Raw genomic sequence first — 27,644 nt, 5'->3', positions numbered from 1 at the left:
ACGCGGATTTTTTGTGAATATTTTCCAAACCCGCTGTAAGCACGGAGTTTGAAGTAGTTTGATCAGCCCAAGCGGAGATTTTTCGAATAATGGGTTTTCAAGAACCAGGAATATTTTTTCAAGGACTGCGTTGTATTTTTAGAGAATATTTTTTCCAAGGTCTATGTTATGACATAACCCCCATATTAAACTTTCAGACCAATTTTTTAATATTTGCTAACGAATACTCATTCAAGTGGATTTTTTTATAATATTTCGTTTTGCATACCCTCAGCCTTATGACTAATAAGAATAAATACACTTTGCTTCGTCCAAACTGTGCCTCAACGAAATATTTTTTAGACCCCATGGTTATTTGCACTAAACCCATTTCAGACATTTTAGGATTGATTTACGTATGTCTGTAAAGTCAAATCACACCTTCGGACGAATTATTTTTTCGATCCCATGTCTCGGACAAAAGAACGTGCACTTTCTTCAATTACTTTAGAGTTTTCAGAATCACAAATACGATAATTTTGTTTATTAAAATACCCACCGAGTGACAAATGTGCTTTAGTACTAAATAAAGTATTGTTCTAAAATTAAATTGATGAAGCACCCACTCCACGTATCCAAAGCGTTGTGAATGCTCAGCTGGTAATTCTAAAAAAATATTACCACTACCACCCACGATATGCATAATATCCCGAAATTTTTCACGGCTCGAGCTATGCAGAAAGTTAAATGTTTATAATAAACCGAGGATTTTTCAAAAAAAGGGGGATTTCCTTTGCACCTTCTCTTTAATAGGTCCTTATAGTATTAAAATATTCTTCTACTTAAATTAAATTATTAACTTATAATTTTTATATTCCATACTCACATATGGAATGAAACTATTCTCATGCCAACACATTTTTGGTTACACACACAAATACACATTCCTAATTTTTCCCCATCAAAAATTAGAGCTTCAAGCTATTTAGGTTTTAATGCTATTCTCCTATCCACACACACACACACACACACACATGCCAGCATTCTTCTCTGGTCATCAAGCCGCACGATAGTTGGCTAACTGGTTGAATGGTGAAGCGATGCTCGCGTTGGTAACATTTTCACGTTGTAATTGTGAAAAATTTTTGGCATCTAGCCAAATAGTTTGTAATTTATACCATTTATTAATGCCGCCACATTCGCAAGTGGTTTTTATACACTATTCGCCAAAAAAAAAAAAAAACGCAAACCAACAGCAACAAAGAAGCCTCTTAGCCCCTCAGCCTGTCTCAATTAAAGAATATACCGCCGTACTGAATGGGACGACCCATATTTGAGGAAAAAAACATTTTTTGGGGTATTTGAGGTTTGGCATGTCAGGAATGTTTCCAAATGCAAGGAAGAGCACTCTCACACATACACATATACTGATGCACTTACATTGCACACATACTCACGCAATTTGCTAATCCAGAAAAATTAAATAACATGATTCGTGTTTGGTATTTACATTTTCCTTTTGGCTGGTTTCGCATTAACATTCATTCGACCAAAAGGCAGTTTTTTTTTCTTCTCCTCTTTGTGTGTGTGTGTACAGAATGCGAAAGCGAAGCTGCAACCCGAAAACCATTAGCTTAGAAATGTGTAAAGTGTCCAAAATGTATGTTGCAACTGTTTTGTAAATCATGTACAGTTTTTTTTTTGTCGGTTTGCTTTCTTCTTTTTTTCTTTATTTCATTTTTTCATGTTGGCTGATTATGTTCTTATTTTATGTTTTAATTATTTTAGTGAAAACGTTTCGTACAACTGCAGAATAAATAAATTGAAAATTATTTTGAGTTTTTTTATAATTTTTCCCCTTCGCTTCTGTTTTCTTTCAACACTTTTTTTCTTGCAGATTCAAGAAACAGATAAACTAAGAGACGGGCCAAAGAATTTCATTAATTGTGGACTCTTTTTAATTGGCCAAATTTCTCCCTCCCCTTGTGTGTGTGTGTCTGCGTTAGCCGTAACCGCATCCCAAATATAAGGCTCCAGTCAACGGCTTAAAGACACGAAGTCGTAAATTTTTCTTCATTACGTTTACCAGCGTTTTTGTGTGGTAAGTAATAAATTGCAATGTTGATTATTACTATTACTATTATTGTTATTTGTATTTTTATTCGTAGCAAATTATGGGGAAAATTAAATGAAAATATAGGGAGAAGAGAAAATGTGAGAATTTTATAAAAAATAGTCTGAAGAGATTGGAAATTTTTTTCTTAACAAAAATATTTTTTTTTCTATATTCCACATATGTATCCTTACAATTGCATGCCAATGTTCCCTCGAAGGAACATACTCATGTTAATCTGCAACCTATGATAAATTTAAATTAATTCGGACAGATTTACAGTCGTATGCGTACCATGGGACAAATTTATGGAAAATGATTTATAGCAAAATTGATAGACGCTATTCTATATGCCGGCAATTTCAATCTGACACCCGTTCGAAATATGGAAGCTATGGCTGCATCTTCACCAATTTCAAAAAAAAAAAAAAAAAAAAAGTGCCAAATTTCGTGTTAGTCGGAAAAACATTAGGAGTTTGGAGCACACATTTATGTAAAATCGGAAGAATATATATGAATATCTAATATATATGTGAGCTATATCTAAATATGAACCGATTATCATGAAATTGAACACACATCGTTCTAAACTTAATAAAGTATGCTATACAAAATTTCGTGTAAATCGAAGGATATATATCTGCTAAAATCGGACGAAAATATATAGGGAGCTATATCTAAATCTGAACCGATTTTTACGAAACTTAACACACATCACTCTAGGATTAATTTAGTACACTGTGCCAAATTCCGTGCAAATGGAAAGATATATAAGTACTTTGGTGCGTCATTTGCCTTAAATCGGACGAAAATATATATGGGAGCTATATCAAAGTCTGAACCGATTTTTCCCAATTCCAATAGGGCTCGTCCTTGGGCCAAATAAATGACCTGTGCCAAATTTCATCCAATTCGAATCAAAAATGCGACCTTTACTTTGTTTACAATTTAACATGGACAGACGAACCGACACTCATAAATCGACTTAAAGAGTGATTCTAGGCATATTCTCAAAAGGAACCTTGTGTCTATCTCGTTTCCTTTTGCTGTTACAAACATATGCACAAAGACATAATACCCTGTACCACAGTGTGGTGAAGGGTATAAAAATGGACGAAGTTCGTATACAAAAAAAAAAATATCTTCAGTTATTATAGTTTTTTTTAATACATCTTCAGTATCCGGATCAGAGACAGATAAAGTGTTTCTATGGAAAAAATCAGACCTCAGTGCAGATGGTTCAGTATTTCTTTCTATGGAAAAGTACTTGTTTTATTTCATCTAAATTTTTTTTCATTAGAATACAAATCAAACTTAAAAAAATCTCTCGACCTAAGTACTCCCTGAGGTATATTTTTCTATAGAAAAATATCTCTCGACCTCAGTAATCTCAGAAGTATTTTTAAAAAGAAAAATGTCTCTTGATCTCAATTCTTACTGAGGTACTTTTCTTATAAAAAAATCGCTCAACCTCAGTACTCACTGAGGTATTTTTTTCTATAGAAAAAAATCTTTCGACCTTATTGTTCACCGAGATATTTTTTTCTATAGAAAAAAATCTCTGAACCTCAGTATTCACTGATGTGTTTTTTTCTATAGAAAAAATCTGTCTTCATCATTTCTCATTGAGGAATTTTTCTTTCTATAGAAAAAAATTCTCGACCACAGTACTCTATGAGGTAATTTTTTGTATAGGAAAATATCTCGACCTAAGTTTAATGAGGATTTTTCCTATTTTTTTCAGTATATAGAACTGAGGTCAAGGGATTTTTTTCTAAGAAAAAAAAAAAAAATACGATCTCAGTTTATCGATTTAAGGGATGTGGAAAGACAAATTGTCGTGGAGGTATATAGAAGTCTTCAGAGGTTCAATCTCCAACTCATCTCTTACAGAAGAATTTTATACATATAAAATGTCGAACTCTTTTTTCACACATAATTTTTATAGAAAGAAATATCCGGCTAAAAAATCTTGACCTTAGGTTCTTCTTTATCTTATTTTCTTTTAAGCGGCAGACATATTTTTTGAATATTTTATCAATTGCTATATCCCGCTTTGCTATAGGCATCCAATCCAATCCAAATTAACATAAAAAATTACTTCTCACATAAATTCCGAAAAAATATCAAAAAAAAAATCATTCAATCGAATCTATTCAAATTAATTTAAAACTTATTTACTGATCTCTGCCCCAACCTCTGCCACTAGACATTTTCCGAATTCTATCTACTCGATTGTCACACAGCCATCGTTTCATTCAATCGTGGCTTGTAGACATTGTTGGCATGATCTCTGCCTACTGCCATCACCAACACCTTTGATGGCAGCCGTTGCTGTTGTGACTGCTGCTAATAATTCAGTTTAGCTGATTATAATTCAAAACACCGTTAACGGTTTTAATTTAATTTATAATGTTTTGAATTGTACAACAACACGTTCTCGTTGTTGTTGTTGTTGTTAATCTGATATTGTTTAAGAATTGTGGATACAAAAAATATAACACCAAACAAAAACAACAACATGCCCCAATTGTTATTGTGTGTTAAAGATTGGCCGGGTTATTGTACCGCTTGTTCCAATTCATTCCGATTCCATATGAATGTGATGGTGGTAGAAGTCTACCTCACTAATAGACGTCTTCATTAGATTTGGCTCGGAAACAATGTTGTGTGTGTGTATTCGTTATAATCAGATATCATACAATAAATCCAAAGAAATTGTATATCGTCGAACAACTGTTTACAGTTGTAGACACAATTTTAATCATTGATCGGAAGAATGGAAGCTGTCATTTTGGTTTTTTGCTTTATGGTCTCACATCAAATGGCCTTGTTGCCGATTATATTTGACACAGAAATTATACAGAGATGAAAATATTTTGAAAACGTCTTTTTTTATTGGATTGTTTTAAGAACCGTTAATCGGCTCAAAACGGCCAACCATAGAAAGTAAAACTGTTAAAAATGCTAACAGCTGCCGATTTGTATACCAAATAAATTATTTGATCAACTGAAATATTTGGAATGAAAATGAAAGGTGACGGAACGTTAAATTAAAAAAAAATATATATTAAAATAATAAATTAAATAAAACAATTAAATCGATGAAGAATAAATTTTTCTGTAGAAAGAATTCTTCGGTCAATTCATTTTCTATAGACAAATGAGATTAAAAAAAAATTCTTCATACAATAAAGACAGATATTTTCGAATAAAAATCTTCAGTCATTAAGATTCGTCCCTATTCTCTGCCACTGAGGGCAATTTTTTCCTATAAAAACCCCTTAGTATCCGAGTTCAAACTTTTATCCGTCAAAAACAATTCTTCACTGGGGACTTATTTTTTCCTTTAGAAATCGACTACTGTTCTACTTTTTACTGTAGAAAAAATTACTTGTCAGGAATTTTTTCTTCTATAAAACAAGAATATTAATGAGGACAATTTTTTTTCTCTAGAATTTTTTTTCTATGAAAAAAATGTCTTCACTTAGAACTGATTTTTTTTTTTTGAAAAAACTCCTCAGCAACTAAAGGGTCAATTGTCAGTCACTAGGAAAGAGGTTTTTCTATAGAAAAACCAGTGAGCGGAGCAGTATAGTCGGACGGGGCCGACCATACGATACCCTACACAACTACCACGAACTCTAACTTTCTGAGGATGTTTATTCCGAGTCTGAGTAATATTTCGTGATATTTGCCCCCTCTTGTCCGATTAGAGGTTAACAACACCTCTTCCTTACGTTTTTCGAATATTCAGTACAGTCCTTCTAATTACTTGTCCAGATTACCTTCACGGTGAGTGTGTAGTGATTTTCGGATTATACTCTACTCGAAAACACACAAAAAATTATGCTTTCGGTCCATTTCATCCCAAAATATTAATCTGATCATCACCGAAAATTGTAGGCGTTATTCTTGACCATAACTGGAACTTCATGAAAAATTTCAAAGCCATCAGCGCGATATTTCTCCCTTTAACGTGGTAATGGGTTACTAAATAATATCTGAATACGTAAGCACCTGTAAATATTTGACTGTAACTCCCACATCTGAGTAGATACATCACTATATTTGGTATCAATTTAAAGGCCAACCACTCCTCTTGGATATGCTATCAACTCCTGGGGGTCTACATCCTCCAGGAGTAAATATATATGCCATAGAATACAAATTTTGTCATTTTTCACACAAAAGTCAGGGTCCATTTGACCCACTAAATATTGACCGATCTTTATCAAAACATGCATGCTTATTCTCTAGCCCGATCCCCTTCTCCATGCAAAAATTCGCGGTGTTTGGGCCATAATTGCGGCCTCTGGAGCGACCAGAAAAACCGACAAAAATTTAGTATTTGGTCCATTTCATCCCCTAAATATTAACCGATCTTTTCCAAAAACAATAGGGGTCTTCATTGGCCAGAACCCATCCTACATGCAAAATTTCGTGAATATTGGTCAATAACTGTGGTCTGTATCGTGTTTACAAATTATAATGGACAGACGGACGGACGGACGGACGGACACACATGTCTAGATCGACTCAGCTAGTCGAGATATGACGATCGGTATACTTAAAGGTGGGTCTAGGACCAATATTTCGCGGCGTTACAAACATTTGGGCCTGCACAAAGCTATAATACCCTGACAACATAGTTGTGTAGGGTATAAATACTCCTAACTGAGGACCGACAACTGACTGACTTTTCCCCATCAAAAATACTGACGACGGATTTTCCTCATAGAAAAAATTCTCAGTTACTATGTCAGAATTTTCCCTATAGAAAAAAAAATTCTTCAGTCACTGAGGACAGATGTTCTATATGAAAATAAAGAACAAATCTGTAGCCACAGTGGATATTTCCTCCTATAGAAAAATCCTCTATAACTGAGGAGATATTTTCCCCTATAGTAGAAAAGGCAGATTTTTTGTAAGGAAAACTATTCTTTGGTAAAAGAAAATAACATTTTTCCTATAGGAAAACCCCTCAGTCATTGAGGACCGATTTTTTTTCCGATAGAAAAAAATTCCAGATTTGTTTTCTATTTTCTCCTCAATCAGATAAATATGTTTCTATAGAAACAAATTCCTCAGTCAGTTTGGAAAGATGTTTTCTATAGAAAAATAATTCCTACGTCACTGAGGACAGCTTTTTCCATAAAACAATATTTTCAGTCACTTTTTTCTATTGAAACAATTTGTTCAGTCAAATAGGACACAATTTTTTTTCTATAGAAAAAAAATCCTCTGTCACTGGGGACAGATTTTTTCTATAGAAAAAAATTCCTCACTAACTCAGAACAGATATTTTTATATAGAAAAAAATTCCTCTGTCACCGATGACAGATTTTTTTTCTCTAGAAAAAAATACTTCCTCAGTCACTGAGTCAGAATTTTTCCTATAGAAACTAGTGACTGAAAAGTCACTGAGGACAGATGTTTTCCATATAGAAAAAAAATCTGTAGCCACAGTAGATATTTTTTCCCCTATAGAAAAAAATTCCCAATAACTGAGGAGAGTTTTTTTCTATAGTAAAAAGTTCCTCAGTTACTGAGGACAGATTTTTTGTGTAGAAAACTATTTATTGCTAAAAGAAATCAGCACTTTTCCTATAGGAAAGAACCTCAGTCATTGAGGAAAGATTTTTTCCGATAGAAAAAAATCCTCAGATTATGAGGACAGATTCTTTTATATTCTCCTCAATATGGACAGATTTTTCTTTATGAAAAGATACTCAGTCACTGGAAACAGATCTTTTTCAATAGCAAAAAATCTTCATATTATATTTTCATATTTTTTCTATAGAAAAAATCCTCTTTGATTTCTCTAACACTGGAAATATTTTCGCTATAGAAAAAATTCCTCAATCAAGGAGAACAGTATATCTCAGTCATTGAGGGCAGATTTTTTCCATAAAAAAAATTCTTCAATCAAACAGGACAATTTGTTTCTTATAGGAAAATTAACCCAATTAAAGAAGACCACTTATTTCCTATAGAAAAATCCTCAGCCACAAAGGACAGATTTTTTCTGTAAAAAAAATCCTCATTTAGAAAAAAAATCCTCAATCTTAAGGACAGATTTTTTAGTAAGTAAAATTTCTCAATCAGTGAAGACAATTTGTTTTCTATAAAAACAATTCTATATAACAGAGGCCAGCTTTTTTTCTATAGAAAAAAAAGAGGACAGATTTTTTCTGTGTTCAATTTTTTCCTATAGATCATAAAAATCAGTTGTCGTAATATGAAAATATGTAGACAATTTTTTTTCTATTTAAATAAATTCTTCTTTAGTGAGGGTATATTTTTTCTGTAGAAAAATATCCTCATCCTTGGAGGGCAGGTTTTTTCTATAGAAATAATCCTTAGCCACTTAGAACAGAATTTACTATTTAAAATATTCCTGTTTTGAGTCATTGTTTTTTCCATAAGAGAAAAAAATCGGAGCCTTTTTCTGTAGGAAAAAATCCCTCTTCAGTTATAAAAGAATTTTTTGTATTCAGCTTTGTTCACACTGAAGAATATTTTCTATCAGTCTCCAATGGATGGGGATTTTCTTAATAATAATAGGTCCTCTTATCAAAAGATAAAAAATCGGCCGTCGATGATCCCAATTGTTCTTTAAAAAATCGTTCCTCAATGACTCACTATTTTCCTACATTTAATAAAAATCGCGAACTTTGTACACTATTTTAAACCCCTATTCTCAGATTCTAAGTAATTGTTTTCACAGTGTTAATTTTACTGATTTAAAATTAAAATCTATAATTTCCTACTTTGACATTTGAACTTTACTCAGAAATAACCTTTCATTCTTTAATATGTTTTCCTTGCTTTTTTTGCAAACAAACATAAACTTTACCGAATGTATATTTAACCCACTAAACTTAACCTTAACAAAAGAAAAGTACTGAACGCCAACAGCAACAACAACACCAACTATTTTCCAACAAAGTGTGTGAATGCCGGTACTTTGAAGAAGAGGGATTTTCCTTCCTTATTCATTTTTCACAAAGATGATTGATGTGTTTACTCTTCTTTTTTTGTGCTGTCTGCAGTAGTCGTCATTCATTCGTGAATGGTATAAATATATGTGTGTGAACTTTCGTCATCGTCTTCTTCTGCATCGTCTACTTCGTTTTCTTCTTGATAATGTACTTATTCTACGTCTTGAATGGGATCTGTGAAAATATCCGGTAAAGAAATGTGATGTAAACCCTTAAGTTGGCTGGTTGGTTGCAACAAAGTTCCAAGTACGAAATATCGTATTTTCCTTATGAATCTGTTCATTTTTCTTTTCACAAACACACACTCGTAGACAAACACACACACACATACTTCGACGACTCGCATTCATTCCCTTCATGGGATTGTAAGACATTTTCATTGCAATGCGTTTAAGTTGATGCTGTTGTTGGCCAACAAACGCTCGATTTAATGATGCAGTCAGTCAGCCAGCCATCATTTTTAACACTACAGCCGTTAAGGATTGGCAAAAAGCGAAATCCTTGATGCCATTAAATTAATTGCAAAATGATGCATGAAATGCCATAAATGAATGAATGGGGAAAAATGGGTGTTCACATAAAAGTCCATAGTTAATTGGCCAAAAGTCATTGCCAATTTAATTGGGTTAAGGGTTAAGAGACTGTTAATGTCACAGTTAATAAATTGGTTTATGGTGGAACACGCACACATACATGGGAGATGATTAAACACATATGGAGAGTAGGTGGATATATGAAGCAGGAGGTAGTAAATCCGTAACTGAGATAGGTGTTTTGATAGTCAGAAAAAATAGTAACCGAGTAATTTTGTTTCTCTAGAAAAAATCTATTTCGTAATGACAGAATTTTTTCTATAGAATAATACACACCTCCAGTGACTGGACTTTTTTTCTTTACCAACAATCTGTCCTCTTTGACTGAGGATTTTCTTTCTACAGAAAAAATCTGCCTTTCTGAGGCAAAGGATTTTCTTTCTATAGAAAGAAATCTGTTCTCTGAGACTGAGGATAGAAAAATCAGTCCTCAGTTGTTTCTACAACAAATTATAATTCAGTGATGGATGACTTTTTCTTTAGAAAACATTTGTTCTCTGTGACCAGAATTTTTTTAGTTTTTGGTGATTTTTTATAGAAAGTTTCTGAAGATTTTTTCTACAGAAACACATTTTCTACAGAAAAAAAATCAATCAGTCAAAAGGACACATGGGGAAATAAGTGGACTGATTTGTTCTATAGAAAAATGTAACCAACCGAGGTTTGATAATTTGTTTCTTTAGAAAACTACTAACCAAATAAGATTGGCGGATTTCTTTCTGAGGTTGACTGAGACCTATCTTAGGTTGTTTAATTTATTTATAGAAAAAACAACACCAAACTGTGGTTGGCTAAAATTTTTTCTATAGAAAAATAACACTCATTTTTTTCTATACAGAAACCCCCAACTAAGGTGGGCTGAGATTTTTTCCTATAAAAAAATTGTTTCCTATAGAAAATAACACCCAACTAAGGTTGGCTGAGATTTTTTCCTATAGATAAAAACACCCAACTGAGATTGGCTGAGATTTTTACTACAGAAAACCACCACCCACCCAAGAAAAAAACACCCAACTGAGATTGGCTGAGACTTTTTTCTATAGGAAAAAACCCACCAACTGTGTTTGGATGAGATTTCTTTCTTTAGAAAAAAACCACACATCTGAGGTTGGCTGAGATTTTTTTCTATAGAAAAAACCACCCACAACTGAGGTTTGCTGAGATTTTATTTTCTATAGAAAAAACCACCCAACTGAGGTTGACAGATATTTTTTCAATAGAAACCAGTAAGGAAAGTAGTAAAGTCGGGCGGAGCCGACTATATTATACCCTTCATCACTTTGGGTATATTCAACAGATGAATCCTAACCGACGTCGCATTTTTAAAGAACCAGTAAAATGAATTCGGATCCATAAACATCTTATTTTGCAACCGATACTAAATTTTTCATTTGGTCAGATATAGAAGCTATATCTAGATTTGAACCGATTTTCAGAAAACTTAACACACATCATTCTAGGCCCGCTTTCGTTCGCTGTGCCAAATTTCGTGCAAATCGAAAGATATATAGGGACTTTGGTGCCCCATTTACATTAAATCGGACGAAAATATATACGGCACCTATATCTAAATTTGGACCGATTTGCTCGAAACTTGGAACACATCATTCTGGACTTAATTCAGTACTCTATGCCAAATTGCATGCAAATCGAATGATATATAGGGACTTTGGTGCACCATTTACCTTAAATCGGACGAAACTATATATGGGAGCTATATCTAAATCTGAACCGATTTGCTCGAAACTTGGCAGACATCATTCTGAACCTAATTCAGTACTCTGTGCCAAATTTCATGTAAATCGAAAGATATAGAGGGACTTTGGTGCCCCATTTACCTTAAATCGGACGGAGGTTTTTTTTCCCAACTGATATATTTAAAAAATGGTAATTCATATATCCATATTTGCAGTTGACCTACTTCACTCTTCTTGAAAATTTTCCAAACTTTTTGCCGTTCAATTAATTTTTGTTCTGTTTTTTTTTCGTTTTTTTTTGTGTTAATCAATAATGAAAACTGGCATTATTTTAATCTCATTATGAATAAATCACTGCACTAAATCTGTATGTGTATTTATGAATATTCTATATGTATATGAACTTGTATGGCAGTGTGCGTGACTGTGTGTGTGAGTATTCGATTTGTGAAACCAAAAGTTGGTCGTCGTTATTCATGGTCATATTGAAACGATTCAGCAAATGAATGGTTAAAACCAAAAACAAAATCAACAGAAAACTGAAAATCGAAACAAACCACCCAACACCCAACAATTTTCCAAATGAAAGTAAAATCCATAATGGAATGAATTTTCGTTTCGTTGTCGAACAAAAATTAAATTATTTATGGATTTAGTTTCGTTGCACGTGAATGCGAAAAACAAAAGAAAAGAGGCGACACAATGCACCACAACCAAAGAAAAACTAATAGAAATTTTTGAAATGGTGCAAACAACCGGTCGAATTGTTCGAAATTGGTCTACACGCCTCTATAAAACGCCTTTCAATTGTTTAATTTTTAGTTGTTTTTGTTCGAAACTATAATGCAAGAAAATTGTGTGTATTTGTCGTTTTGGTTGTTGTTTGATTTCAAATACAATTCCATGAATTAAAAATTTGCAAATACCAGACAAAAAAGTATTGTAAAGTGCTCTGTCGTGGAGTAGAAAGTTGTTGTCATTATTCGTTAGATTCCAACAAAAAATTGTGTTTTGTGGTCCAATAATTGTTTAATTTCCAAAAGAAGTAAATTACTACAAATTTTTGTTGACAAGTGATTGCAACGAAAAATTAAGTGAGATTGTTTTTTTAAAGAAAACAATTAGCCAACCAATTTTTTTCCTTTTTTTGCTGTTTTTAAAGAGTCTCAGCCAACCACAGTTGGGTACGTTTTTGCCATAGATAAAATCACAGCCAACTTTAGTTTTGTGTGTGTTTTTTATAGAAAAAATTACAGCCAACCTCAGTTGTGTGTGTGTGTTTATTTTTCTATAGAAAAACCTCAACCAACCTGAATTGGGTGTTTTTTTCTATAGAAGAAATCTCAGCCAACCTCAGTTGGGTGGTTGGGTGATTGGCGGAGTTTTTTTTTATAAAAAAACACCCAACTGAGGTTGGCTGAGATTTTTTTTATAAAAAAACACCCAACTGAGGTTGGCTGAGATTTTTTTTATAAAAAAAAAACACCCAACTGAGGTTGGCTGAGATTTTTTTTATAAAAAAACACCCAACTGAGGTTGGCTGAGATTTTTTTCTGTAGAAAAAAATGCACAGAACTTTAGTTCTGTTGGGTGTTTTTATACCCTACAAAACTATGTTGTCAGGGTATTATAGCTTTGTGCAGCCCCAAGAGTTTGTAACGCCGCGAAATATTATTCCTAGACCCACCTCAATATTTGGCGGGTCAAATGGACCCCGACTTTTGTGTAAAAAATGAAAAAAAATTGTATGCCATAGCGAATATATTTTCCCCTAAAGGATATAGACCCAACGTATGTCGGATGTGGGAGTTACACTTCAATATTTACAGGTGCTTACGTATTCATATATTATTTAGTAAACCATTACCACATTAGAGGGCGAAAATATAGCGCGGATCGCTTTGAAATTTTCTATGAGTATCCAGGTATGGTCAAGGACAACGCCTATAATTTTCGGTGATGATCAGATAATAATTTTGGGATGAAATGGACCGAAAACATATTTTTTTGTGTTTTTTTTCGTGTCGATCAATAGGCCGCAATTGAAAGCCGAACATTACAACACAACCCACGGTGAAGGAAATCTGGACAATAATAATAATATTTTTTGACCTCTAGTCGTCAAGATGGTCCAAATAACGCGAAGTATTGCCCAAGCTCAGAATGTAGTACCACAGTTAGTTAGATTTTCGTGGAAGTTGTGTAGGGTATCATATGGTCGGCCCCGACTATGGACAATAATAATAATATTTTTTGACCTCTAGTCGTCAAGATGGTCCAAATAACGCGAAGTATTGCCCAAGCTCAGAATGTAGTACCACAGTTAGTTAGATTTTCGTGGAAGTTGTGTAGGGTATCATATGGTCGGCCCCGACTATACTATAAACTACTACAACTGTTGCTTTCAAAAAAGTAGCTGATGTAAAGAAAAAAATATGATACAAAAAAAAAACTATACAATAGAATAGAATTTTTTGAAAAACAGAAAATATTTTATTAAGGCTTTGTTGTCAACACCAGATATTCAAAATGTTTTTTGTATACAACTTTATTTATAGAAATGTTTTTTATTTTATAAAACAGAGTAAAGGATTTGCTATAGGAAACGAATTGAAACACTGGTCTGACAATGTAATTTTTAAGATAATGTAAAAAAAGAAGATATCATGAAACGTAAAATAGGATTTCTCAAAAGATCTAAGGCTGGAAAGTTAATGGAAATTGTAGCAAATAGGATATTTACCAGGTTTTTTTAATTATGGCAAAATTCCTATGTGAGGCAATAAACTATACAACATAATTGGCCTTAGGCCCAAAATTAAGTACTTACATGCAACATAAGTTTGGAAAAAGATTTTGAAAATTACAAAAATTAAATATGTAGTGACCTTAGAAATCAATTGCCAAACCAAAACAAATGTACTTAATTGATTTAGTTTTTGTTTTCTGAAATCGAATCAAACCGTGAAAATGAAACTCATCTAATTGTTTTCTATTGTTGTGAGAATCCATGAATTCGTAGGACTGCTTTAGGCATTAATTGAAACAAAAACATAAAAATTTAAGAGATTTGTATTGAATAGATGTATTTTGAAAAAAAAAAACGGAAACAAAACAACAAAAAATTTTATTTGCATTATTAGGAAAAAGATAAATACCCGCCAAAAAATACAAAAAACTTAATACCAAACACTAAATGTTGTTATCAATTAAATTAATTTTTAAGCTTCTTAAGCAATATATTATATTACAATTTAGTTAAGCATTAAGTTTAATAAATATACATATTATATACATACATAGATACAATTAAAAGACAAAATACTAAATGAAAATTAAACAAACAAATTGCCCACACAGATTTTCGGTTTTATGCATTTTTTCTTCATTTTATTGAATTGAACAAATATTTTTTTATAACAACAATTGTTAATCACTTGAAATACTAATTATATATTTTTATTAAGTATTTTGCTGAGTATATATATAGAGTATGTATACAAATAGACACACATACATATATATTTTTGAAATACAATTATTATTTTTTAGTTTAGGTCTCATTTTTTTTAAATGAAATGTATTATTAATGGGAAATCTTTTCGTAAATAAAGTTTTACAAAAACTAAATTGTGTGTGTGTGTGTGTGTATGAATTTCAAATATAAAATATGGTTTTATGTATATTATTTTCGGGTACGTCTAATTATCAAACAACAAATAATTTTGAATGCATAATTGCAGTATTGACATTTTATTTATGTTCTGTTTTGACTGAAAAGAGGTGAAAAATTTTAGGAACAAGAATCGAAGACTTTATTATTCTAAAATAAAACCAGTAAGGCAAGTTCCAACGTTGAACGGAGCCGACTATATGATAGCCTTCACCACTGTGGATACATCAATCATTGTATGTATGGTGCTATATATAAATAGACGTATTTGAGCAAACGCAGCATACGTTTGCATCACAGTGCGCCAATACACACAAATATTGACAGTATGGTGGTCCATTTACATAAAATCGGACAAATCTATATATGGGAGCTATATCTAAATCTGAACTGATTTCAACAAAATTTCAAGTACACCAATCAGGACCTAATTAAGTACTCTCTGCAAAATTTTGTTTTAATCGGACCAATATTGAGAGTTTGGTGCACTAATTACATTAAATAGGACGAAACTATATATTCGTCCTTGGGTCAAATAAGTCACCTGTGTCAAATTTCATTCAAATCGGATCATAAATGCGACCTGTACTTTGTTCACAAAAATACATGGACGGACAGACAGTCATGCATAAATCGACTCAGAAAGTGATTCTATGCATATTCTCAAAATGAACCATGGGTCTATCTCGTTTCGTTGTGTCTGTTACAAACATATTTCTCATTTGCTGGAAGAGAGGCATAACTCAAAAAATGTGATTTCGAGTTAATGATGTACGATTGTTCGCTATAATAAACCTCATGTTGTGTAAAAAATTAATATGAATATCTCTGAACCACTCTAATTGAGAAGCTGTAGAAGTTCCTCTGTCCCATATAAAGTGTGAGTAAATTGAAAACTTAAAACGCATTTTTTGCAAAATCGCTTTTTTGTGTTACGCCTGTCTCGCAGCAAATGAGCGATATACACAATGACATAATACCCTGTACCACAGTGTGGTGAAGAGTATAAAAAATTAACGGGTCCATTCTTATACCTTTATTTGTAATTACAATAGACAACGTTGAATTTTTATTTATTTTGTAACCCAAAAAGAAAAAAGTATAAAAATCTGGTAACGTGGACCATTATAAAAAGAGCGGGACTTTTTCATAGATGCTATATCGAAAACTGGGCCCGTATTAATTCGAAAATGTAGACTGAAGCTTTCTGGTTAAGCGTAGAGGGTTTTTGTGCTAGAGGTATGAATTTTGGAAATTTGTACTAGAAGTGTACGAAAATGTCTAAGTGTTACTAATATTACAGTATTTTGTGGACAAATGAATATATTAGTGTGGAGACTCTAATGTGGACAAAAAGTGCTAACTCTTGGAAAGGGAAAAAGAGCACATTTGAACAGAAAAATAGCGTTTTAAAATAGTCGAGTGAACATGTTTTCATTATGCAATTGTAAATTTTTGTTAAACAAGTTATTCCAACAATTGTTTCAAACATATCTAAGGTAAGTTATTTGACATTCTAGACCTGCATAGCTATTGTTTGAACCAGGATAAATTTAATCAGCCAAAATCTTCCTTATTTTTTAGCTTTATTTTTGATCGATAATAAACAATTTCAAAAAAAAAAAAAAATGTCCAAATTTGAAATCGAGAATATGTGAGGTCCCTATATAAAAAATCTCACCCAACCTCAGTTAGACGTTTTTTTTTTGTTATAGAAAAAATCCTCCCAACTGTGGTTAGCTGATATTTCTTTCTCTATAGAAAAAAATATCAGCTAACCACAGTTGGGAGGATTTTCTCTATAAGTTTTAGACAACCTCAGTTGGTCTGAGAATTTTTAGATGGAAAATATACAGACCATATTCTGTAAAATAATATCCCTGCCGAAAATCCAATACAAACCAGTAAGGAATGTTCAAAAGTCGGTCGGGCCGACTATGTGATACCCTTTACTACTTTGGGTACATACAAGAGACGCTCATATATACAATATTCTTTACGACATGGCATCTTTGGACGACCATTGAAATGGAATCGGACGAAATTAACTACGTGAAGATATTTTATAGATATTTGAACTAAATTAAAACAACCCATACACATACTAACCTGTAGTAGCTTCAATACGGTATGCAAACTATAGTCTAAATCGTTAAACATGCTCCATCTGAACCGATTCCAAAAAAAAACTTCGCATACATCAATCTAGACCTAATTCAGTATTCTGTCTTTATCGGACCAATATTGGCAGTATGGTGCTCCATTTACATAAAATCGGACGAAACTATATATTATTAATCTAGACCTAATTCAGTACTCTGTGCAAAATTTTGCCTTAATCGGACCAATATTAGGAGTATGGTGCTCCATTAACACAAAAAATCGGACAAAACTGTATATGGGAGCTATATCTATATCTGAACCGATTTCAACAAAACTTTGCATACACCAATCTAGACCTAATTCAGTATTCTGTGCAAAATTTTGTTTCAATCGGACCAATATGGGCTGTATGGTACACCATTTACATAAAATCGGACGAAACTATATATAGGAGCTATATCTAATTCTGAAGCGATTTCAACAAAAATTGACATATATTAATCTGGGCCTAATTCTGTACTCTGTGCAAAATGTTGTCCCAATCGGACAAATATTGGGAGTTTGGTGCCTCATTTACATAAAATCGAACGAAACTATATATGGGAGCTGTATCTAAATCTGCACCGATTTTCTCCAATTTCAATAGGGTTCGTCCTTAACCCAAATAAGTGAACTGTGCCAAATTTCATCCAAATCGGATAACAAATGCGACCTGCACTTTGTTAACAAAAATACATGGACGGACGGACAGACGGACGAATCGACTCAGAAAGTGATTCTATGCATATTCTCAAAAGGAGCCATGGGTCTATCTCGATTCCTTTTGCCTGTTACAAACATATGCACAAAGACATAATACCCTGAACCACAGTGTGGTGAAGGGTATAAACAACATCAATCAATCAATCAATCGGACACAGAGAATAATAATTCTGTAGTCAGAAGGGCTACAGAATTATTATTCTCGTGTCTGACAATTTTTCTACAGAAAAACAAATATCTTTTGAATAGAAAAATCATAAGATATGGGGTTTGGCTAAGTTTAAAAAAATATTTTTCATAAATGTATGCCACTCGCCAATATTTATGGAACACCTGTTAAGTCTCTTCTCCGGAAAACGCTCAGATTTCATAGTTGTAATACATTTTTTGTTTGTTTTTGATCTCAAAAGAAATAATGAAAAAAAAAACAACAACAACAGCACAGAAATGTAGAAAAGTGGACTAAATAGCTGAAACCTGGAATTGCTAAGCCGGCCATAATCTTTAATTGGCAAATGATGGCATTAATGAACAGTTAATTTGTGTTATTAAAACTATGTAGGAAAAAGCTAGGTTAGATGACTGACTTACTGACAGACAGCCAGGCAGGCAGGTAGCCATACATTCAGACGGACTGACGTATGGAGCAAAACTGACTCAATGGCTGACTGACTTGGCTGACTTAGACATGAAATAGTTGCTACTTTTTTTCTGTTTTTTTTTTCTCGAAAGAACAATTAAAGAAGATACGTACAACTAAAATAGAAGAAGACGAAGCAAACAAACCAACAACAACAACAACGAAAACGCTCTGAGTTTAAGAAAAAGAAAATAATTAACACAGAAACACACATTAATCATGGCCAACATAAATAAATATTTTTATGCCAGAAAAGTGTAAAAAAAATGGTGGAATGAAATAAGGGGAAGGGGAGAATGAGGGGACAATATTTCCAAGTCATATTTACAAAAAGAAAAGAAATCATAATACAAAAACTTATGAAGATGACGACGACAATGGTCATCATCAGTGGAAGTAGTTTACTTGGCAGCTGGAGTACCCATCTTCATCAAGTGTTTGGTTGGTAGTGACATTCTGTTCTGTTTTCCTATTTGCAGTTGTTGTTGCTGTCTTTCTTTTGCTTAGAATTTTTAATCCCAAGAATTTAAAAGACATCCATGAAATATCCCAATATGGTAGTCCATCTCTTGGACTTGCTTAAATAGTCCATGCAGAGATGACAAACAAAACGGAATGAATCCCACTTTAATGTTAATATTTCTATTCCTAAGAACATTTCCATCCATCCATCTATCCATCTTATGCAGCAGTAGTAGCATCTGCATCTGAAGAACCTGTTGAATTCTTTAGCACTATTCAAGTGAAGTGAGGTCTCTGTTTTCTTTTTTTCATAACTGGAAAATTAGTTCAATTTGTTTTTTTCGAATAAACGGAATGAATGGAGTCAAGCTAATTATGGTGAGTGGCATTTAGGGGATTTTTTTTTTTGTTTCTTGAAAAGGAGATCAGGTTACAATTTTATACCCTACACAACTATGTTGTCAGGGTATTATAGCTTTGTGCAGCCCCAAAAGTTTGTAACGCCGCGAAATATTGGTCCTAGACCTACCTTTAAGAATACTGATCGTCATATCTCGACTAGTTGAGTCGATCTAGACATGTGTGTCCGTCCGTCCGTCTGTCCGTTATAATTTGTAAACACGATACAGGCCACAGTTATGGACCAATCTTCACGAAATTTTGCATGTAGAATGGGTTCTGGCCAATGAAGACCCCTATTGTTTTTTGGAAAGATCAGTTCATATTAAGGGGGTGAAATGGACCAAAAAATTTATTTTTGTCTGATTTTCTGGTCGCTCCAGAGGCCGCAATAATGGCCCGAACATCGTGAAATTTTGCATGGAGAAGGGGATCGGGGCAAAGAATAACCATGCCTGTTTTGATAAAGATCGGTCAATATTTAGCAGGTCAAATGGACCCTGACTTTTGTGTGAAAAACGACAAAATTTTTATTCTATAGCGTATATATTTACCCCTGAACGACATAGACCCGAGATGTTGATATTATATCCAAGAGGAGTGGTTGACCTTTAAACTAATACCAATTATATTGTTGTATGTGCTCGGATGTGGGAGTTATTATTTTTTGTGTTTTTTTCGAGTCTATCTATAGACCACAAATGAAAGCCGAACAACACAACACAACCCACGGTGAAAGGAATCTGGACAATAGCTGTACTGAATACTCGTAACATTCGGAAAATATGTCAGTGTAAAGAAGAGGTGCTGTTTACCTCTAATTGGGCAAGAGGGTGCAAATATCATGAAATAATGCCCAGGCTCGGAATAAACATCCGCAGACAGTTTGATTTCCGTGGTAGTTGTGTAGGGTATCGTATGGTCGGCCTCGTCCGACTATAACGCTCCGCTCACTGGTTTTTTATTATTTAAAAAAAAAAATTACTATGTGGTCCTTGAAAAAATATTAGGTTGGGGGAAAATAAATCCATTATTTTTTATGATCTATAGAACTTTATTTAACATCATTCGGAATGTCCGATTTGGGCCAAATATACACCGTTTTATTGTTTTGTTTCCATTTTAAAGGTAACTTCATAATGCCTCTCTCATAGAAGTCCTGTTCTCTATTTGCAAAAAAACTCTAGTAGTCGATTTTCGCAATCCTCCCTAGGTACCAATTTTTTATCATTAAAGAAATTTTGTAATGCACAAAAAATATGATAATCACTTGTGCCAAGTTCGGACTGTATGGTGGATGCATTAAAACTTCCCAACCAAGCTCTCGAAGCTTCTGGGGAGTCACTGTAGTTGTCCTGATGGAACACGACACCTCTCCTGTTGGACAATTCTAACCGTTTCTGGTCAATTGCTAGCTTCAAATAGTCCAGTTGTTGACAGTAGAGATCAGAATTTAGAGTTTGGCCATATTGAAGCAACTCATAATAAATAATCTCCTTCCAGTCCCACCAAATGCGTAGCAGAACCTTCCTGGCCGTTAGTCCCGGTTTGGTCACCGTTTGAGGTGATTCATCGCTCTTTGACCATGATCGTTTTCGTATGTGATTTCTCATTTCCAGTCACCATCCATTTAAGAAATGGGTCTATCTCATTCAGTTTGACCAAGGCTCTGCAGATGGAAATTCGATCCACCCTGTTTTTTTTATTCGAGCTTCGTTTTTAATGCAGCTTTGTGTAAATGATTTAAGGGGACCCCCCATTCTCGGGGTCAAAAATTTTGTTGATATAATTCGAATCTACACTAATTAAAGAATGTCCCTACAAATTTTCAAGTGAAAATCTCAAGAACTCTTGAAGATATATCCGATTTATTGTGTCAGCATCAAGTGACGGCTGGGTTTTGGTATTGCTTCCATATAACGGACCGACCAATTTTCGGTAATTTGAAGGCTTAAGCTGCATTTTTTCATGGTAAAGACTGTAATTTTTAATTTCGGAAATTGGAGCGTAATACACATATTTGCGGAAAGTTGCCGCTATTTTGAAGGTTTTGCAGATCATGAACAACCTATTACCACATGATACAAAAACATCGTCTCCATATAATGATCTCGATGGATTTAAGGAATGTTGAATGCACACCACATGGTAGAGGGCATAAAAAGTTCGGCCGACCTTTTTACTTGTTTTAATCATTTTTATAGTTAAGTGATCAGTCTCATACTTTTCTACATAAACATGTTTCAAGCCATTTTTTATTTTTTTTGTTCCATTTTACATCCAAGCCACTGTTAACATGTATCAATTGATTGGCAATATAATATCCCCTCTAGAAAATTCTTTTGATGGCTCTTGGGTCCATCAGTCAATCATTTAATTTGATTGACTGAAGATGTTAATAGAAATAAAAACAAACATAAATTTTATTGTAACCTATTAAATACGAAGAGAAAAGAGAGATCTCAATTGTATCATAAAAATCAATCAAAGAAATAAATACAAATAAAAAAACTTACATGAAAAGATTTATTTTTGTTTAAAAAATTAGCATCATTTCTGTCGATCGGACACACCTGATTTCACAAAGTTTCGAAAAGTCATTGAACTTTTTTTCATACATTCAGAACAGATACCAATAATGAGTAATGGAAAAAAAGAAATTAAATAAAAAAATTAAGATACCACAACAACAATAACAACAAGTGAAAAAGAAAAATATTGTGGCAGCATCTGTTAAAAAAAAAATAAAAAAATTCACTCACAAATTGTGAGTACTTCCAACATTATGGCCACAAAGAAAAAACGAAAGTAAACGATGAATATTAATAATCATGAAATTCATAAAAAAAATATATAAAAAATGTTCGTCTTTATTGCCCATTCCACACACATTCCGTTGCCATTAGTGTTGGACTTAATGTGTAGGGGTCATAAAATCCCCCTCAAACAAAATGACAAACAAATTCTCTCTATTGACAATGTGATTATGTGTGCGCATGCGCAAATGCATCATTTCAAAAGCAAACATCATGGCAATCATTGAAGTTTCCATCTTCCATTCCATTGATATGTAGGCAAGATCCAAATAATCATTTGTCGGTATATTTTGTCATGATGTCCAGCACGACAAGTGCCTTAACAAATTTCACTTAATTTTGTAGAAGAGATGTTTTTTTTTTTTGGAAAACATTTCTGAGTGTGTTTTGTTGTAGAACACAGTGCCTTATTGTGTTTGACCTTCCGGTCAGCATATGGCCAGAGGGTATATAGTTTTGAGATTTTTATTATTGTTGTTTTTGTTGCTGTCGTTTTAATGATTTACATGCCGTTAGTCAATATAGAGATGAATAAAAAAGAATTGAACGATTGAATTCTTTTGTAAGCTAATCGATAATAACTGTTGTTTTTTTGGAGGGTTAATTTAAATATTTGGTGGAAGAGGTGAGATAACCGAAAAGAAGAGGTGGAGAAGGGGAGGGCAACATATACTGTTATGAGGCTTAATGTATTTTGACCGCAGGGCAATACTTTGTGAAGAAATGCTAACAAGATGTCAATCAATTGGAAACCAAAAAAAAAAAATGTTTTTTTTTTTTTGACTCACGTGAGAAACCTGAATTTTGAAGATGGTGCTTAAAAAAAAACGAAGAACTAAAGAAAATTAAAATTAAAAAGTCTGGATAATGAAAGATATTGAAATTATATTCTCTCACATGGAAATAAGTAGAATTTGAGATTTGAGATGAAGAAATAAAAAAATTATATTTAAAAAAATAGATCTTATGATCTTATTTTTCACAAGAATCGAAATAGCCTCTGAATAACTTTTGAACTTTTTGTATTCTCCACCACGAATTGGACATTCAAAATGTCTTAAATTAAACGGTGGCTTTCATATGGGGCCTATGTTCATAGTGAATTGCTAGCAGATATATTAATCTGAATAAAGAAAGATATTGTAACCAGTGAGCGGATCAGTATAGTCGGACGGGGCCGACCATACGATACCCTACACAACTACCACGGAAATTAAACTGTCTGCGGATGTTTATTCCGAGCTTGGGCAATATTTCGTGATATTTGAACCCTCTTGCCCGATTAGAGGTAAACAGCACCTCTTCCTCACACTGACATATTTTCCGAATATTACGAGTATTCAGTACAGCTATTGTCTTCCCTTCACCGTGGGTTGTGTTTCCGGCTTTCATATTGTGGTCACAAAAATAACACAAAAAATTAAGTTTTCGGTCCACTTCATTTAAAAATTATTATCTGATCATCACCGAAAATTATAGGCGTTGTCCTTGACCCTACCTGGAACCTCATGGAACATTTCAAAGCGATCAGCGCTATAGTTCCGCTCTCTAGAGTAATAATGGATTACTAAATAATATACGAATACGGAGATACCTGTAAATATTTAGGTGTAACTCCCACATCCGAGCACATACACCAATATAATTGGTCTTAATTTAAAGGTCAATCACTCCTCTTGGATATAATATCAACTTCTCAGGTCTATGTCCTTCAGTGGTAAATATATATGCTGTAGAATACAAAATTTGTAATTTTTCACACAAAAGTCAGGGTCTATTTGACCCGCTAAATATTGACCGATCTTTATCAAAGCAGGCGTGCTTATTCTTTGGCCCGATCACCTTCTCCATGCAAAATTTCACGAAGTTCAGGCCATTACTACGGCCTATGGAACGACCAGAAAAACCAAAAAAAAATTAGTATTTGGTCCATTTCATCCCCTAAATATTAACCGATCTTTCCCATAAACAATATTGGTCTTCATTGGGCCGAACTCATCCTACATGCAAAATTTCGTGAAGATTGATCCATAACTGTGGCCTGTATCGTGTTTACAAAATATAATGGACAGACGGACGGGCACACATATCTAGATCGACTCAGCTAGTCGATATATGACGATCGGTATACTTAAAGGTGGGTTTAGGACCAATATTTCGCGGCGTTACAAACTTTTGGGGCTGCACAAAGCTATAATACCCTGACAACATAGTTGTGTAGGGTATAATTATAGAAAGAAATAAATTATGGCTTTAAAGTAAATAATAAAAACATCTGATGAAGTGAAGACGTTGTTACGTTAGGCTGAGCCGAACATTCGTCATAATATCTGAAATCAATCATATGTGGCCTATGCCATGGTTGCTGTCGGGAGATAATGGAATACCAAACTACAGACAATCATAGTGACGAATTGGAATAGAATGTAGAACATGGGCTAATATCGAACATGTTTTGTGAAGAAGTTATTTTCACACCAAGGTATCGGAATGACAAATTACAGCCACTTCATAGCGCTAAAATATTGCCACTTCGGCTGGAAAATGCGCCTAAGACAATCAAAAATACATTTAAAGGTGCTGGATCTACATATGAGGGTTATAGCCAAAGATCGAACGATATTTGTAGTTTGTGGCAGGAAGATCATCAAAATCAAAAAGGTGCTGGATCTACATATGAGGGTTGTAGTCAAAGATCGAACGATATTTGCAGTTTGTGGCAGGAAGATTTCCCACCCAGTTAGAACTAAAACTAAAGCCAATCCGGTTCAAAAAAAGTTTGAAATCCTCAATATAAAGGAGTTTAAGAATTAGAACCAACAATAAGTAATTAGAGCCATTTGGAAGGGAAATCCTTCCTTAAATTCTAAAAACACCCAAAGTTAATAAATCTTGGACCGATATTGGTAATTTTTGTAGGATCCGCGAAAATACAGAGATTTGTGAGAAGTGGACAAATATTTACAATTTATAGTAGGAAGATTTTCTTCGCGACCGCTGATATCAAATTAACGGCTTAACCGCTAATATCAAATTCCCGCTTATTCGATTGAAAAACTTGCCCGAAATACCGAATATTTGACCTTGTTCCGATATATGTAATTTTCTATATTTTAAGGTGTTGAAACGGAATGGCAAATTTAAATCCACCTTATGGCCGAGGGTTCAAAACGACGTTAAATTCGGATGTGGAGATTTTTTTAACCCTCATATGAGTATACATGAGTACACATTTTCAAGACCAAGTCCTTATATCGACCCTACTTCTCAATCTTAATTCGCATTTCAAATTTTTAGCTCTATCCATTTACATGCTGAGAAATTATACCAACATTAGTACATTTTAGTACTATTCGGATGACACTCATTTCAAATTTAAGAGTTCAAGCTCTACCAGTTGGCCAAATACAAATGGTACACCAATTAGTACTTTGTAGTTCTAGTACGAATTTCCAAAAAACCCGCCGTATCTAACACCTTTGGACCAAGAGTGACCCTCACCTTAAATTTCAAGATTCTAACTTTAGACTTTTCGTTTGGCCGTTGATGAGTCGTTAAGTCAGTCAGTAAGTCGTGGCCTTCCGCTTCAGCGTGAACCATCACTTGGCTCACTTTTATATGCCTCTTCATTCATTCTCACAATATGGCCTAGCCAATGCAGTCGCTGCATCTCGATCCGTCTGACTATGTCGATGTTCGAGAATAGATGATATAGCTCATGGTTCATTCGACGGCGATATTCACCATCGACGTAGATCTGCCCATAGATCTTCCGGAGAATTTTTCTCTCAAACACTCCAAGAGCTGTCTCTTCTGTTTGTGCAAGTACCCATGCTACGGTGGTGAGAGGTGGCCTTGGTTTTGAGTGCTTACACAGACCATAGTAGCATCTGTTGGCCAACACTATTCTTCTCCGGATTTCAAAGCTGATGTTATTAGTTTTGTTTATGGTGGTAGTTTTCAAGTTCCACAGTTGGTCCGAGCCTACTGGACGTCTTGCGCGTTGATACCATCAGCTTGGTCTTTTCGTAATTTACTGTCAGTCCCACTTTGGTAGACTCCTTCTCAATTCAAAGGTGGCTGTTACCGCTCGTAATGTTAGACCCATTATGTCGATGTCATCGGCGTTTGGTATACAGACTGCCATTTCTGTTCACTTTTGCTTCTCGTATGACCGTTTCCAGCAGGATGTTAAAAAGGTCACACGACAAACTATCACCTTGCCTGAATCATCGTTCGGTATTAAAGGACGTTGAGAGGTCCTTTAAGACTTTAACTGCTGACCTTGTGCCAGTTAAAGTTGTCCTGCACATCCGTATTAATTTTGCAGAAATGCCAATCACAGACATGGCTTTAAACACCTCTGAATGGATGACGAATGCGGCTTTAAAGTCGACGAATTGGTGGAATGTGTCGATGTGTTTTTCATGGCTTTTTTTCCAATATCTGGCACAGAGTGAAAATCTGGTCACTGGTGTATTTGCTAGGCCTGAAGCCGCATTGGTATGGTCCAATAATATCATTGGCTTCAGTCGTTCACACAGCACGCTGGATAACACTTAATATGCGATGAGAAGGAGACTTATACCTATATAGTTGGCACATATCGTCGGTCAATCACTTTACTCTTTTATTTTATTAGTATAGATATGTGATTTCGGAAAATGTATTAAAATACACCTCTTCACTACAAAATGTGGATTTGAATCTGAATTTTTGAAATATAAAATGTTACATATACGTGAACTCTCCATTGCTTCAACATCCTCATGCACTACTTTATAATTTACTCCCCACTTCAGGATCTCTTGTTGTTAGAGTACATTCGCATAATTAAGCCTCCCAAAGTCACACAGAATATTGACTCATTTCAATAATTTATAGCTGTGTGTTATTTTCATTGAAAAACAAGAAAAAACTCAAACCTACATTTCAAAAGGACATCAAAGGCTGTCGTGTCTTTATTATTGGTTTTAATAAAAAAACGAGTTATTTATGCTTGAATTGAATTTCATACAAATACAAATGGTTTGAAAGCTTTAATATAGTCCACAATTTGCCACCATGTACCACCCATCTCCGGTGGTGAGGGAATATGCATCGGTAATTTATTATTCCGTTTGATTTTTTTGTTCTTTGTGCAAAATTACCAGTCAAGCGTATAATTTTCGCTATTGAACTTTCTGTGACATGGTAGTTTTTCATTTATGTCACACGCTTTTATTATGAGCTCGGCCAGCAGCAGCAAAAAAAAGTATGTATGAAAAATGTTCACACACTCCAAACTCGCTCACACTTTTGCTCATACATAAGTGAACTTTATGAGGCGTTAGCATTAATGGCCATAAAGTAGAGCCGCATACAAAAACAAAAAAAAGAAGAAAAATTGGCAAGTTCCCACCA

General features: G+C 33.9%; 1 protein-coding gene across 1 annotated transcript in view; it reads left to right on the top strand.

The window, feature by feature from the left end:
- Window positions 1–2,000: 2,000 nt before the first annotated feature.
- LOC133325139 (uncharacterized) overlaps window positions 2,001–27,644 on the top strand; it is an 84,774-nt gene continuing 59,130 nt past the window's right edge. Inside the window, exon 1 of the mRNA XM_061533963.1 lies at window positions 2,001–2,080. The gene's annotated coding sequence lies outside the window, so the exon portion shown is untranslated. The remainder of the gene's footprint in view (window positions 2,081–27,644) is intronic.

Source organism: Musca vetustissima, unplaced genomic scaffold (genome assembly GCF_032173495.1).
Source record: "Musca vetustissima isolate MV318-11 ecotype Yass unplaced genomic scaffold, APGP_CSIRO_Mvet_v1 utg2188, whole genome shotgun sequence".
Taxonomy (NCBI): domain Eukaryota; kingdom Metazoa; phylum Arthropoda; class Insecta; order Diptera; family Muscidae; genus Musca; species Musca vetustissima.
This window is presented reverse-complemented; position numbering and strand designations above follow the sequence as displayed.